Below are 18,690 nucleotides of genomic sequence, written 5' to 3' on the forward strand. Positions count from 1 at the left end.
GTTGCCGTTGCTTTACGGAGGAATTGCTTAGCACAGCATAGTTATTCAAAACAACAATTAAGTTAATATTAGTATATCAGGTTTCATGTGAAAATATATCTTTACACCTATAAATCGTAGATTAAATTTTGCAAATCATGATGTAACATTATTATCGCTCCGTTAGTATGTTGACTTTATCTTTACACAAATACTGCAAGAGTTCATAAATTTTATTTTATCAGAGATCATTGTAATATAAGGGACATCAAACAATTTAAATACACTAGACGTCTATTTTGAATCATAAATAAAGAAACTATGAGATAATAATGAAATTAGAAAATATTGTTTTAAAAGTGATAAAATTGATTTCTGAGATTTGTGAAAACATTTGGGACATAAAACATTTTGAATCATAAATAAAGAAACAATGGTCCTATTATAATCAATTTAGAATTTGATTTTTAATATAGTTATTAAATCGATTTCAAGATAAACGCTCAAATCAAAGTCAAAGTAAAAAATCCTTGACCCGAATTCTCATCAAGCAACGCATAACCACATACTCTTTAACAAAATGAATGTTATAAAATATTAATAAAAGTTAAATGAAAATCAAAGCCGACTAAGAAGATAAAAAGTAGTACAGTAGAATGTATATATATATATATATATATATATACTAGAACACACCCGTGATATCGCGGGTCCGTGACTGATATATAACTATGCGTATGCCTTATTTTAGTATTGGTATTGTCATCTGATAAAGTGATGTCGATTATAACATGTATAAGGTGCACAGTTTTCTCTGCTTTCAAAATCTTTCTGTTTGAACCCGTCGACCTGGAACCTATCAATTATTGGTAATATTAATAATTTGGGAAACAAAAGGGCCTGGAATGGATTTTTTTTTTACTTAACAGTATACAGTTAAATTCTAAATACACTGTTTGGTGGTGCGCCTGTCAGATACGGAAGGTACAGATAAGGTAATAGGTAACAGGTGAATATACTATTGGTATCGGTGTCGGACTCGATCCGGAACTTCTTAATTATTGGCAATATTAATTAAGTGGAAAACAAATGGGCCTAGAGTGGTGTAATTTTTAATCAACACCATTGTACTATATTAGTTATATATAAAGTTGAATTCTTTGATTCATCGTTTTTACGTGATGACGACTGACAAATTGGACCTCGTAATTTTAGTATTATAGATATATATATAGAGAGAAGATATATACTACAACATGCATTTCCCGTTGCATTTGTTTGCACCTGTCCTGAGTAAGGAAACTGATGTTCAGTGGTTGTAGTGTGTTCAAGTGTTTCTCGTTTTTTATACAGATTAGACCGTTGGGTTTTCTATAATGGTTTACTTTTACAAATTATAACCTGGATGGTGAGTGGTCTCATTGGAACTCATGCCACATCTTCTTATATCTTTATAGTAGAATGATACTATACATTATATTAGAGTTTAAGTCAAATGATATCTTGATTTGTGCATCTCACTTAATATAAAATTAGAAGATGTGGAATAATTACCAATAAGACAACTCTCTACCAGAGACCAAAATGACATAGAAGATAACAATCATAGATCACTGTAAGACCAACAACAACAGTCTTTCATACAAAAAATATTAACATATTAAATATCAATTTGAAATTATGACGTATTTTGTTATAGTCAAATTACAAACATAAATAGTGTGACCACAAAATCAGCGACATGTAATAAACTATGTGACAAAATCGGTCGTAAAAAAGTTCTTTAATTGTTTCCTATTTCATTATTGATTGTTTTTCAAATAATTTTCTTAAACAATGACGTGAAAGCTTTTCCAGGTAGTTACTGCCAACAAAAGTTCAATATTGTTCTAAATAATTTTTTATCAGACATGGTTAAATCAATCTTCATCAAATTGAAATTCATTGTTTGCATTAATATGAATAATACAAAGCACTTAAAACATGCAATTTTTATCTAAAAAAATATATTATTTATATCACTTTGGTATCCAAACAATTTCAAATGAAATAAAAACCATGTTTACACTTAAGATATATAAAAGATGTTGTAAATTGAAATAATTTAAAATAGTTTTTGAATAATGTGAAAAAAAACCGAAAACATGTATAAATTAAGCACCCTTAACAGAGTCATTGATAGCAATATATAAAAGATCAAATTTGTAAGTGTTAGATGGATGAATATTTTACATAAATTCTGCATACTAAATCCCTTAAAGTAAGACTGGATGAAGATGGGTTGGTGTCGTTTTGTCTGTTCGATCTTTCCTCAATAGAACCTAGCAAAACCATGGTCACGCTCATATCTATTTAAACTAGGGGGTATGAGCCAGATGTTTTAGTTTCTTTTATTAAACATTGCATTTATCAAAATATAGAATTCAATTAATAATAATGTTAATCTACGCCCAGGCATAGATTGTCTTATTGAACACAAGTTGTGAGATTTTGCAAAATTCGTAATTTGTGTATTTGGTGCTATTCTAAATAAAAAATTGCGGAAATATCCATTGACAGTAAATGATGTGGTCATAACAAAGAAAGTGTCTTATCATAAAATATTGTGCGCTACTTTCTATTGTCTACTATACACTTCTATTCGAAGTATCGATAGATTTTTTTCAAAACAATTGTTTTTGTGCCAATCTGAAATAATGGTATATAATTGAAGTATAATCAGCATATGAAAAAAGAATTGTATTGATAAAAACCACGTTTACATCATTACTGTGATTAACTCTTGAAAAACCAAAAAAATCATATTTAGAAACAAATCGAAGAAATCCCTAATGAGAATTTGTATATTGTATTCTTCGTGCTACATAAAGTAAAAACTGTATTAGTACATAATGACGGTTAATGTTAAATAAAGAAACATTGAATTTCATACTTTTTTTGAATAAAATCACAAACTTATTATCTTGTCAACCATATTTCATGCAACTAATAAAATATAAAGAGGGTAACTTTAAACTTTTCGTGAATTTAAAAATATGATAGCATACCTTTCAACAGGAAAAGCTGAAATGCAAGTAGGTTCAGATCATGTATGTAAGAGACTTCCTGTTTCCAGTCTTAACCTATGACAACGCAACGAATGATTTCTACCTTGGTATTGATTTTCTCAATATTTGGAAATGAAGAGGTAAGATTTGTTTTAAGGTTCACAACCATGATAACGCAATATAAATGTTATACACATTTCAATAACTTTATTTCAGTAGAAATCAATATTGAAATGATTCCAAAGACTAAAGCTTATTATTGGTTACATTTTTAACTTAATGTCTTGTTCAACACTTAGCCATTTTCGTGAAAATTTGGAATTCGTTTTTGGTGTTATCAGTTATAGAAAATACTGTACTGAATTTGTTTTTTTCTGTTTTCCGATAAAGAAAATATGTCACTATATTTACGATTAGACCAATCACAAATTTCTGTGTACTGGTGTTCTATTATTGTTGCATTTTTTTTTATTTCTTTGACAATAATGTTGTTTGATTTTGTTGAACGTCTAACTTTTGATTGCATACCTGTTTGACTTTTTGAAAAGTTTATTACAAAGTATATTTGACCAACAATGTTTGTTATTCATTAATTCTATTCTTTATTTGAATGATTTATCAACAGGAGATAATCAACACTTTTATGGTGTAAATTTTCATAAACTTAGGTTTAAAGCTGTGCTATTAAAGACACAAAACCTTTTACGCAAATATATAAAAGTCTGTTTATCTCTTTGTCCTTAATATAGTAATAGAAAGAATCAAAACATATTATGTCACAGAATAATCTACATTTCAGTAAATACTGACATATATCCGAAGATAACATCTGTTTAATCTCATTGCGAAAAGGCTACGCTCTTGATTATTCACATTATACCAACTTTTTGTCTTAAATGAATAGATTTGATTAGAAAACAGCACTTTCATTACATTTGTATCAATTCCTAGTTTTCCTGAATAGTTTTCTCTTCATTTGTTTTGTTTAAAAAGATCTGAACTTTTGTAACTTTAAACGTTACTGACACAGGTATATTCAGAAGAACATTTCGGAGGCATGCCAATTTATATTTATATGACCATACATTTGTTTAATTATTATTATTATAAGAACTTGTCATTTATATTTCTTATTACATTCTGTTACATTTTGTTTATTTTATTACAAATTATTTTGACAATAAAGCTATAAACTATAAAGATTGTAACCTTTATCTAGTATGATAACCATATACTATAATGTTCCTCCAGTTTTTAAATTCTTTTTGGTCATAGAGCTCTTCGACTGTGTTGAGTTTAATACAACAGTGGCTTTCGTACTAGACTCAGCGACTTACAGTTCCTGATAAAGTTAATTTAGAAAATTGTTGTTTTCATGTTTTTCATTGTTTTGTTAGCATTTTCGACAACGAATTTTTCTATTGGAAGATAAAATCCGACGAAAGAATTTTTAATTCAATTAGATTGAGATAACGCAATTTCAACAGGTCATGAAACCGAATCAAAGGTATAAATAATTCTAGAAATGTTTTCATTTTATGGATAACGAAACTGTTTTATAAAAGAAATAATAGACATTGCAAAATGAATATATGAAATAAGTCTGAAAGATTGAAACACCATTTAAATCTAGCGTTCAATAACGATGAAAGATATTTGTTATATGAAATAGGAATGGTTCAGAATAAATTAGACTACACTTTATGACGGCTTTAACAAAAGCAATAATGAACAATTGGTAAACAAACAATAATAAGTACAAAGACTTTTGAAATATATTGATGGAACTTTTTCACTCTTTATATCCAATACTTGCAATAAAAAAAAATCAGCTTCTTATATTAGTTGAGGTAAAACAAAAATTGTTTATGCTTATTCTATTGAAAAACAAGGCTATGCAAATACATTGATAGTACCATGACTATACCTAATACCTAAACACTTTTAGTGATATACTAGTACGCAATTTGGTAATACTACATGCCTATATATTGAAATAATTTATAACTAGATGAATCATACATACTTATTGGTTGATTGTTTATTGCTACAGTTAGAATGACATAGGTAATAATGAGTTGCAAAAAGACACCTAGAGTCTAGACATTCAAAACGTTTAATGTTTGTTTATTCAAACTATGCCTTACACGCATTGCAGATAGATAAATGATAGCAAATAACACACCTATCCAATATACAACATTGGGAAATTATCTACCTTTAAACTAAAACATATACTGTCCAATTGTGGGTGAAATTTGCTTCAACATATAATTTAAATACGGGATAATATAGAGATTGCCACTTAAAAAAAAAGTATCAACACTTAAAAGATTAAGTTCTATTTTACTAGAAAAATAACTACTCAAATACGGATCTATTACATTCAAGAGAAGATGCATTTGTGCGAGAATCCAGCGAAGAATATTTTCTGCAAACTTAAATATGAAGCAGAAATGAAAACTATCTGAATTGAATGCGTATTCTGTAGATAATGTTAAAATTTGTTAAATAAAAATATGTATAGAATGTCTGAATACTTAAGTAACAGTGGTTTACGAATACAAATATCTCATAAATCGATCACAAAGATAAACAAAAATCAAGTCAACAAACAAAAACCAAGGGGATATCATGAACTCAACAATGAGCGATACTTGGTGTGTGGGCACGTTCTGGTATACGTGCAATAACCGTCCCGCGAATCTACACTTAGTCATAATGACAATCCGGTATTGAAGTTAATGGCTTACATTACAAATCATTATTGTGAGTATTGAGATGACGATGATATGATACCATGCTGAAACTCATAGTTTATTTCCTGGTTTTTTTTTCAATCACCACTGACACTTCAACGATTGTGCAAGCAAATGGGAAGTCAACGTCGACATGCAGTTATACCTTCTTTAAATACGAACAAAATTTATTAAAAATCCGAAATGAGGATCAATAAAATTGAGAATGGAAATGGGGAATGTGCCAAAGAGACAACAACCCGACCATAGAGCAGACAACAGCAGAAGGTCACCAACAGGTCTTCAATGCAACGAGAAATACTCGCACTTCAAGGCGTCCTTCAGCTGGCCCCTAAACAAATATATACTGTTTCAGTGATAATAAACACCATACTAAACTCCAAATTGTACACAAGAAACTAAAAGTTAAAATGATACAAGACTAACAAAGGCTCCTGACTTGGGAGAGGCGTAAAAATGCGGCGGGGTTAAACATGTTTGTGAGATCTCAACCCTCCCCCTATACCTCTAGCCAATGCAGAAAAGTAAACGCATAACAATACGCACATTAAAATTCAGTTCAAGAGAAGTCCGAGTTTGATGTCAGAAGATGTAACCAAAGAAAATAAACAAAATGACAATAATACATAAATAACATCAGACTACTAGCAGTTAACTGACATGCCAGCTCCGGACCTCAATTAAACTGATTAAAAAATTATGTCTTCATCATATGAATATCAGGCACAATCCTCCCCGTGAGGGGTTTAATACATACTTTGCCTTAATAAACTAAATGAGAACGGTTTTAGTTATACTTATAACAATGCCAGACTTATTCTATAATGTATAACACTAATATTCCCAAATATATAATGAATAAATGGTGCACTATGTTTAATCTAAGTGATGGTTGCTATGTGTATATGTCTGTCTAACAGGAGTCCATGACACCGATCTGTCTTTTCCGGTTCAGTTATTAGAGAAAAAAGTTTGTGGTGAGGTCAGTTTATCAGTTTGTATTATGAGTAATATATCTACTTTTTTTTTTAAATGTAAGATATATATTGGGTTTTTATGTGTTAATGTAAGTCAGATTGGATTCAACTGGCCTTGTCATATTTCTATGTTTTAGTGATGTAAATGAATTATTTGTTTATTTCTAGTGTCTACGTAACTATGAGTAAGTCATACGTAAATTATTGTGATTTGTTAGTATGTTAGTATTTGTCCTGAGTGACACTACTCTACTGTTAACATACTGCGATTTAATGTTAATTATAAATAAAAGACAGAGAAAAACACAATTGAATAGAGTCAGGTCTTTATTTTGAAGCTAACAGATGAAATTGCAAAAGAATGAAGATGATATCACTTCATAATATAATTGTTTGTAATTATTCCCTTTTCATCTTCTCCAGTCAATTGTTAATTATTTTATTTTAAACTTTGTTATTCTAGATACATTTTTGTATGTTACTTAAGATGTTCTCTGGTGGTACAATTCAGACTTTATAAACACTGTTTATACCTATTATATGATTATATTCACACCAATAGTCTTGTTTATTTGTTCATGTTTTTAAATTTGATAACATTCATATCCATTGAAAGATACACAATTAGATATTATTAGGGAAATGGAATTTACAAGCTATAAGCTAGCACAATACAAAGATTTTATGACTCCAATTCCCCAGTTTTAAAATGCTGCAACTTTCTTTATAATGCTTGATATTTTTCGATAGCTATCAGGTTACTCTTTCAAATTAATTCAATGTTAGTTTTATACAACACTTATGTAATCAATTATAATGTTTACAGTTTCTACAAAATTTTACAAGAACTTTCCACTTTCAATTGAAATTAGCTTCTCCATGGATACCCCGAGAGGGTTAATTTTATTATATGTTGTTCCTAGGGCCATTATCTACAAAAGAGTGTCTCAGATTTCGAATATAATTTATAAATCAAATTTTACAGCTAATCAAACATTATCTACTTTCATGTGGTAAGGATGTTTACACTAATTACAGATTTATGAGAGAATGGAATACGATATCGATAATTTAAGACACCCTTTTGTAGCTCCTGCTGTGTTGATTAGGATTTCGTTAAAATTTCCTGTATAGTTATAGAGATGATAGAGCTAAATTCATTCAAGTGAACTGACCAAGATTTTGCCATTAATTGCATAATAATTAATTACATAATGATTGCATAACAACAATATTGCATTCATTTAAAAATATTAATCTTTTATCTATCTATATATACCTTTTTTTTTATTAATTTATATGCAGTCTTAAGAAAGTTATAGCATTTTAAAGGTTGGAGATTTGAAGTAAAAAATTCTTTGTATTGTGCTACCTTAAATGGTATATTGGCATTTTAAATTATCATGTTTATTGCAGGTTTTTCAATATTTACTTAATTGCTATACATATTTTAGTATTGCGGTTGGAGTTGACAAATACATAGAATATGTCATACCCAGACTACATCCTGATACATTCTGATACTCTTGGTATTGGCAAAAACTTTTCAATAAAATAATTTCAAATTTTTGCTGGAGCCTGAAAATGCATTTTTTACAATCATATAATTAAGCTTCCAACAATTGAAGAACTAATGGTTTCATTTAACTTGATTGCAGTTTTTCAATGTTAAAAAATAAGAAAACTACATTTTGATAAAAATAGATGGCAAATCAAGAAGAATTGTAATTGGTGGATGGGTATCCATGTCAAATGTCAAACTCTACATATCCTAGTTACTGAAAAGTTCAGAATGAGAAAAAAACAGAAACAACTATATTTATAGGGTTTTTTTTTTTTTTTATTAATAATCACCCTTTTTTAAATGAGACAACACACAAAAAGCATATGACAGATTTTAATTCATTGTCAGTCCAAATGTATAAAAAAAAGTCAGCATTAAAAACCACTTCAAACAAAAAATGCCTTTCTGATATTTATTTGCTTAATCTATCAAACTCATTTTTTAAGTGACAGGGGAGGAAAAAACAAAAGTCTCTAAATAAACCACTGATGATATTTTCTTACTTATATTGTTTTATCAATCTTTATTAACTTGTAATAATTCGATTTCTTACACAAAGAATTTGCATGTTCGGTGAATGAGAAGCTTTTTTAAAGAGTACCTTATATTTCCATTTGTGATGAAAATATTCTTGGGCATTATGAGTTACTTTTCAGAATACATAATTAGATCTCAAATGCATAATCTTTATTTAACTATTGCATTTAGAATGAGAAAAAAATTAGCTCACAGACATATTTGTTACATAGCTGTTTTTCGTTAATTTGTTTGTACATAAATTAGGGCGATAGTTTTCTTGTTTAAATTGCGTAACATTTGTCATATCGGACCATTTTACAGCGAACTATGCGGTTTTGTTTTTTTTCTCAATGTTTGAGGCGTACACTGACCTATAGTTATCAATGTCTGTGTCATTTGGTCTCATTTGGAGAGCTGTCTCATTGGCAATCATACTACATCTTTTCTTTTTTTTTATTTTTATAAATAACTGACAATGGGTCTTAACAGCTACTCTCTAAAAATACTGTAACTCTAGAATAAAACATACATGTATAAAACATGTACATTCTATGCCCATAATTCTTATAATTTTAAAAAAAATCTACAAAGAAAAGATCTCTTTCTGAATCATAAAATAATGAATCATGATGAAGTCTTGTTTATTCTCAAATCAAATTTGAATTTTCTAAGGAGATGTATACCTTGAAACAATTATTTCTATCAGGGTATGGTAAAATAGAGTTAATCATGCAAGCGAGGAAATGCTTAAACATTTTCCCTCTTTATTGATGGAAATTTGTCACCTAAGTTTGGGTTCAGTATTATTTTTCTACTTATTGACTGGTCCCAAACCCCTTACTTAATTTCAGAGGCAGACGAGTTTCGATCCCATGAGGATTGTTTTACGAAAGTTTGCCAACTGGCTTTTTCACCTAGGAATTTCAATAATGTTTTAAAAATATAAAAGAGATAAAACGGGAAGAAATTGATAAATTTCCTGTTATAAAACTATATACTAAGGCTTTTCTACCTCAGGAATAGATTACCTTAGATGTTTTTGGCACAACTTTTTGGAATTTTTGGTCCTCAATGCTCTTCAACTTTGTAATTTTTTGGCTTTATAACTTTTTTTATTTGAGCGTCACTGATGATTCTTATGTAGACGAAACGCGCGTCTGGCGTATTAAATTATAACCCTGGCACCTTTGAGAACTAATTAGACATTTACTAAAAAACTAAAAAAAAATAAATGCATTTTTATCCTTTAGATAGACACACATATTTTTTTTATTATTTCAACGAATAAACAAAAGAGAAATTTTGTTAACACATTACGAAAATCTTAAAAGAGGGACGAAATATACCAAAGGGACAGTCAAACTCATAAATCTAAAACAAACTGACAACGCCATGGCTAAAAATGAAAAAGACAAACAAACAACAGCACACACGACACAACATAGAAAACTAAAGAATAAACAACACGAACCCCACAAAAAAACAAGGGTTGATACATGCTCTTGATTTGTACAACAATTCTTTGGAAATAATTAATTTTACAAAGTTTCCGTATTTTAGGAAAAAAACGGTATTTTTTGCGGTATATTTATCAATTTAAATGTTTACTTTTTATTAAATTTGTACAAATAATCTTCATACGTAATCAAACTTAATTCCATCTGAATGGAGTTGGGGACATGTACTCGTTTTCAAGTTAAATAAGTATAATATAAAAAAAAAACCAGTCGAAAATGCATCTTTCCCCGATACGTCACCGTTTGAAAAATAATGTTACTGTATAGTATCCCCTAAATATTTTTACCATACACTTCTTTTAAATTCCTTTGAAAATAATTGTGCATGGAATTACAGTTCGGAGAGCAATGCAATTGTGTTTTAAACTGAAAACAATCTTAATTTGATAACTGGCAATTTCGCTATCAATGTCACTGATTTCTAGATGATTGTAAGAAAACGCAATGAGTGATATAACAAAACAGACTTATTCTGTGTGCGGAAGTTTCTCGCTACAATGAAGACCAATTGGTGGCCTTCTGTTTTTGTCTGTCCTGTGGTCGGATTAATGTCTCTTTCACACATTCCCCGTTTCCATTCTCAATTTTATCATATTATGTAATACCTTTACTTCTACTTTTAACCCTTAAATTTTACAAGTTCCCTCATGCCCATGATGCATTAAAGTTTCCAAGAAATATTGTTTATTTACATATTTCACTAATTCATACTGATTAAATTATTTTTTAAATATGACTTGAAATTTCTATTTGATCCAGGTGCTCACAGATAAATGAAAATGAGTGAAAACGAAATTGCAGCCTTAGGTAGACCCTTTGAATTAGGAATGATGTATGATATTCGAACCAACAATTTAATAACAAATCGCAGAATCTGGGAAGAAAAGACCATTAACTTACATACTGTTTCACAGCCGCAACCTCAGTAAGTCATAGCAGATAGAAAATCACAGAAAAAAATCAAGAATTTTTTTATTATTAAACCAATTTTATTCCAAAAAATAATACTGGAATTAAACGTGAAATAATTTAGATTGAGGGAAAAAAATACCAGGGTAACAAAACATTGAGATTTTGACACAAAAAAGCCAAACATTAAATCATTTATTATATCACATACTTTTTACAGTTCTTAAAATAAGATAAAAAAACCTGATTCAAAAATAAACGCATTCAAATAAAAGATTCCATCACAATTGCTTCCTATCAAATTGTAAGAGCATTCTAAACTTAAGGTGGAATGGGAGTAAATTATGAATGATAGAATTAGTTTTATACTTTGCCGAAATGTAGTATACGTTGTGGTATGTTCAAAAATATGTTACTATGATGGGTCACCGTGCATTTTCTCATGCTTCAGGTTGTGGACAAAATGACACATTTTGTATGGACAATACACGAAAAAATATCATTTTATGATAAGAAGTAATTGCTATTGTGATAACCAAAAAAAAAGCCTACTCAATAGCCACAGTAATTAAATCCACCGTCACCATGATTTACTTTCAGCTTCTTCTTTATAGATAAGTATGAATCCTATAGGTATATATACTGCTAAACATCAAAGTAGTGTCATTTATGTTTACATCTTTCTGCTATCAGTCTTTGTATACGTATCTATCTGATCGTCTAACTACAATGAGAGAAAGGTCAATCTACAAAATGAAAAAATAGAATATCTGTGGATTTTTATAATTCAGTATCGTTTATGTTTTGGTTCCTTCTAGGTGTGATTTTGATTTCACTACAGAAGACACGATATCTGCTAAAACATCATTCTTAGATATAAATGCTGATCTTAAGCTAAGCGTTTTATTTGGTTTGGTTGGAGTCAATGGATCAGCAAAATATCTAGAAAATCACAGAAGATTCACACGACAATCTCGTGTATCACTCAAATACAGATGTAGAACTCATTTCAAAGAACTTGAAATAAAAAACATAATGTCTGAGCAGCAAATAGATCGAAGAGCACTCTATGATGGAGCTGCTACGCATATAGTTAGTGGTATTCTATACGGAATAGATGCCATATTTATATTTGACAAAAATGCAACTGACGACGAAGATGAACGACTAATTCATAAAAAACTAGAGGCAATGGTAAAATATCTCCCAAAAGCTTCAGCTGCATCAAATACAGATGATAGGAAACTTTTAAATGATGTCAAATTTACATATCATGGGGATATACCCCTAGATTGCGAACCTACTTCATTTGAAGAAGCCATTAACATTTATAAAACATTACCCTCGAAAATAGGATACAAAGGGAGAAATTGTGTACCAATGACTGTATGGTTATATTCATTAGACAAGCTGGCAGGTAAGACTTTGACTTTAAACAGGCCTCCTCTTGATTTGACAGTTGTTAATCAAATCCAGGAAAGATTTGAAAGCATTGAAGTCCTTAGAATGAAATGCAATGATCTTGAAGTTAGACCTACATGTGAATACGATGAGAGTTATCGACAGAAAATAGTGGAAATGAAAACGATTGTCGATAAATCTGAACGGGATTTAAAGAGTAGGCTTTCTATAACAGTAACTGCTGTAACACCAATAGATATAATAAAACGAGACGTAGGGGATATTTTAAAAGATTTTGAAAAGTCCCCAATTAGCCATAAAAACCTAGATACAAATTTATCAGAAATGAGAACAGTTATAAATGTTCTGGATACGTGTGTAAGAAAAATTCAGCCTGTAACGAAAGATATTCCCTTTAAACTACCGCCCAACGAAATTTTTTTCAGAGACCTACGAGAGAATGAAAGTCGTACAGATAAAGAGAGAAAACAAAAGTTGAGAAGTAATCTTCTGAACTTGAGAAAGCCAGTGAAAGAAGACATAGACACGTTTATTTCAATTAATTCAGAGACAGAAAAGAATTATGCCAAACAAAGTAATGTCGAACGTGACGAAGAAATGGAACATTCATTTTCGCTTAGACCAATCAGACCGTCAATACTACAATTATCTAAAGATATTATCCATATTACATGGCAACAGCCGTGGACTGTAACTGTTGATTTTTTTTACGAATGCGAATTATCTTACCGATGTGTTGACGATGCAGTGTGGAAAGTTTTCCGAACTGAATTGACCGTTTTAAAACCGTCGTTAGGTCCTATTCTGAAGTGTAATACAGACTACGTATTTCGAGTCAGACGGAATTGCAATGGAGTGTTTGGAGAATACAGTGAAGTATCCGATGTAATAAAAACGAAATATTGTAGTTGTAAAAAGTGTGATGTTTGGAGTTGGTTGATATTTTTTAATCAAACTTGATATGATAGTAAAACATGAATGTGAACACTATTTGCTTTTGTAATCTTTTTTGGTTAAGAATCATAACACATATTGCTAAGCTTTCCTGAAAGTGTTTCGCCCAAAGCACAGATTATGTGTGCTTGCACCCCATTTTCTGTATCTCTGTATCTCTTTATGATAAATTTTTTTTTTATATTTCAACCAATAAAGAAGAAAAATCTGATGTTTATATATCGAAGACGCCAGTGATTAAAGTTGCATATTATATCTTTTAAGAGTTGCTTAGATAAAACAAAATAGTACTTAGTAATAAAATGCTAGACACGTGGACTCGATGAAAAATAGGAATGTGCGGCATATTTTCAACATTTATATACCGTGAACTTCAAAGAGTTGAAACTTATACTAAAATTTTTCACCATCCTAACCTCCACTTGTAAGCATTAATTTTAAGCTCATCCATGATTTTATATACTGGCTACTCTCCCAAGTTATGTCTCTATGAGATGGAACACATGGATCATATACGGGAACCAGAATGTTAACAAATTAACATATCCATGAATATTACATATCTCCACAAAAGAAGCATGGCCTGTGCAACATCTGTATTTACAAAATGCAACCTCAAAGGGTAATATCTAATTATATAATATAAGTAATCACTTGCATTTTCTCGAATCTTATGTTTTCCATACGGAAATATATAACAGATATAAGTATTGTTAATTTACATATTTACTTAAGGATGTACTTAGGTGAGGTTTAGGAAATTTTGTCAAATGTTTGGAATGCTTGTTTTTCACCTTCGTTTTAAATGGTAACATATTTTGTCACACAACACCTATTTATCTTATTATATTAGACTTCAGTAGCTCAAAAAAGGTTATTTGCCAAAATGTAAGCAGATTCTAGATTTTTCTGTCAATTTAAGACCAAATTAATACCCATACTGAATTTTAAATTCGATATTTTTTTTAATTTTAAACACTTAAATTAAAAGTTGGTAAAACTTGGGCTGTCTCGTAAAACAAATTGCTGTTTGTTAAACACCTTAAATAAATAAGTTCGAGTAAATACACTCATCATAAATATCAGGATTAAAATTGTGTACGCCAGACGTTGGTTTCTTTTACAATACTCTTTAGCTCGATCAATATAGGGTTAAAGGGCCAAATAGGGTGAGAAAGCCATGCATTTATGGAAATTTGAATGGTATCAATTTTGCAGAGATAATGATTTAGCGAAACGTAAATCTTTGCTGGTATAAGAAGGCCTATAATTGAAAAAGCAGATCAAACAGAAGAATGTTGCTTGTTTAATGTAAGAAAACAATTGAAGACAAGGTTGTGTGGTTGTTTCTTTTCTTAAAATTTATACTTAAATCTGCAACGTAACAATATTTCATAATTATTTAAATGTAACATTTGATTTCTTCAGTTATATTCCTGAACTTTACAAAAAATGCAATGTTAAATACAAATAAAGAAAACTCAAAATACATATTAATTCAAGGTTATAAAGATTCAAAATTGTGAAAGAATTCAATGTAATTTGGTTGATATGTGTCTTGTTTTTAGTTGCTTTTTATTTTACTCCGAAAGGATTTGGTTTAAGAAGACATTTACGGTAAAAAAATAAAGATCAGAAAACAAATCCGATTGCGAATTCTAGTACGCCGAAATCTTAAATAGATTATTTTACAGCATTTTTGCTTCTGATGTATTTTGCTGAATGTTTGTGTGATTTAAAAATAAAAAAAATACAATCACACCAAGTTAAACAAGTAAGCCATTTCCCTGCCTTGTACAACGAAATTTTCAAACAATTTATAGTAGTCTTGTCCTCTTTCCGTGATTGTGAAATTACAGAATGAGACATATCATAACATAAAATTGAGAATGGAAATGGGGAATGTGCCAAAGAGACAACAACCCGACCATAGAAAAAAAACAACAGCAGAAGGTCACAAACAGGTCTTCAATGTAGCGAGAAATTCCCGTACACGTAGGCGTCCGACTTGCTATGATCATCATGAAGAGTACCACTATTGAATCTCGATTTTCTCAGCAATATTGATCACCTTACATGCACCAGTTTTTGATTGTGCCAGTGATGCTCAGTTGGTACATTTCTTAGACTTATAATTTTTAAAATGTCACCTTTGTATTTTCCTAAAGAGTTGCTGCTCAGAATGAAGCGATCAAACGAAGAGTTTCAAGTGATGAAGTTGATATCATCCCTTCTTAAATTTAAAGGACGCAACCAGGAGATGGTTGTCTGTTATGGAGTACCCGTTTCTCAGATGATATCGAAATTGTTTCTAATGTCGTAACTAATTCCGTCCCCTTTACATGAATATGACCTACCGAACAAGACTTATTGCTGGGTATGTACTAACATAAACAATGGACGGGTACTTTATGTCGAGCAGGATTTCTTACCCTGCTGGAGCACCTGATATTATTCCTAGATTTTAGTTTGATTTGTGTTGTTCCGTCTTCAGTTGTTTATGTTGTGTTTTTGTACTATTGTCTGTTGGTCTTTTGTTTTTAACCATGGCGTTGTCAGTTTATTCAGCAACCTCAATTTCGTGTTTTTCGTCAAATTGACAATTATTTCGTTATCGTTCTACATAAAACATGTTCTAAGTAACGATGATTCAGTTAGTATCGAACCCAGAACCAAACAATTCTTCTCAGTCAAAACAGAAGATTTGTGTATGTCTAATGCAGGCTGTATACCATATGATCTATTGTGTTTTAATTTATCAAATTAGGTTTTATAACATTCCCTCAAAATATTTTATGCCAAAGTGAAATATTTTTTCTTCAATAATAAAAAATGTCTACCAATGAATACTTTGAAAAATATTTACAAGAGTGGCGTTGTAAAACCAAGTACATGTCACCGACCATTAAGAAAAGTAATTATATTAGTTTTTTTTCGTTGTTTTTAAAGAATAGAGTAACCTTTCCCCCAAACAATCATTTTTAATAGGAATTTGATAATTATCGCAAATACGTAGTTAGACACAAAAGTATACCGATTCAATGATAAAAAAATCAATGTAATAAGATGGATAATATAAATCTCGTTTTTGTATTAAGGATCAATAGTACGGTGACAAATCAGGTAAATTTGAAAATTTAAAAGACCAAAATACCTCACGGTTAATTTTAGTCTTATTTTGTAGAAAAATATAATATTCTTTGATTAAGACATGTCGTAGAGTGTCAAAGTGGTGCAGATTTTTGAAAACTGTGGTCAAAGGTCAAAAGGGGGGATTCTAAAAAATGGAAAATTTGTAGACATTTTGGACAATGTCTCGATAGTCTCTGATGTTAAATAAGATTTTTTTTCGATAGAAGCATGCGCTAGGAATATTCCACACATACAGCTAGTCATATTTATGTCGGAGTACCAGATATTAGTGATACATACCCTCGCTTGTAATATGTAAGAAAATGAAACACATATCTTTATCTACGGAAATTACATTTGTATCGACAAAAAATATTCATAAGATTTAGCTACACAATAATATATGGCCACCTATAAAGATATTTTTGGGAAAGTTTTGTTAAAATGCCATAAAAAAACAGAGGAGAAATAAGAACTGTAAAGTTGATACTCGGTCCATGGTGTTATGAGAAATATAAAAATTAGTCTTCATGTTCATGACACTATAGCATATTAAGTTTGTTTTTATATTGATAAATAAATCAGCACTAGACCAATATCACATTAAGAAGATGTGTCCCCTTTTTTTTTATAAAACCACGACAGACATGGTTGTCGTTTGTTGATGTGGTTCATAAATGTTTCTCGTTTCTCGTTTTTTTTTATATTGATTAGACCGTTGCAATGGTTTAACACTTATAATTTGTGGAGCCCTTACTGTTCAATGTGAGCCAATGCTCCATTTTGAAGACCGTACTTTGACCTATAATGGTTAACATTTACAATTATGACCTGGATGGAGAGTTGTCTCATTGGAACTCATACCATATCTTCTTATATCTATAAACAATGGAATAAATAGCAGAGTTGAAAGCCCGATATATATGTGAACTACAAACAAAGATTCACAGGGATATTACACTTCAGAGGTTGCTTTCTATGTAAAATTATAATTCACAAACACTAGACATCAATTTGCACATCAATTTGAAAAGTTAACGGAATACTAAAAAAAAAGGATGTCATTGTATGGCGCCGAAAATACTCATAAGTTTTTTCAGACAACCATGTACTGATTGACCATTGCTTCTGTGGTAATTTTGATCTGCGGTGAACTGATTTTCACTGCAACATATGTGTGAATATAAGAACCAGCTAGACTGACACATTTTGATACATGCATGTTATTCCCGACCCCTTGTAATTGTTGTCCTTTGTCAATTTCGATTAGAGAAGGCGTTTCTCATCTTGTAAGAGCGCGAGCTGCTGTTGGTGTGCCAGACATCAGGGGTCCAATAACTAAAAAGTTGCATATGTCGTGAATAGTTAAAAACGGTCTTGTGGCTTTGGTTGAGGAAACGCCTCCAGTCTAAATCACAATTCATCATGTTTGACATCTGAGGAAAATGCCTCATTAGATCTGAGGAAAAGACCTTATTAGATCTGAGGGAAAGACCTTATTATAAATAAAACATAACTGTCATGATTTTAATATGATGCAAACCCTGGAATAATTTCAATATTTGCTCATTGGCAAAAAGAGGCGGCAGAATAATTCTTATATCTGTCTATTAAGTCACTTACAGATCCTACAAACAATTACTTCACTGTCTTTAGATTTTGAAAAGATCCCGCTTGAAATATTTCGTCATGTTCTTGCAAATCAAAATCATCGTAGTGCTATAGTGCATAGTTGCAATGTACCTACATTGTTGGGCGCCCGCTGACATCTTTAACCTGGCCACATTTTGTATGTGGCTGTCCCAAGTCAGGAGCTTTTTATTCAGTTGTTGCCAATTGTTGCTGTTACATTTTTGTTGTTCGTTTATTATTTTGTACATTAATAATGCCGTTGTTTTTCTCGTTTGAATT

The sequence above is a fragment of the Mytilus edulis genome, chromosome 4 (assembly GCF_963676685.1).
Source record: "Mytilus edulis chromosome 4, xbMytEdul2.2, whole genome shotgun sequence".
In the NCBI taxonomy this organism is placed as follows: Eukaryota; Metazoa; Mollusca; class Bivalvia; order Mytilida; family Mytilidae; genus Mytilus; species Mytilus edulis.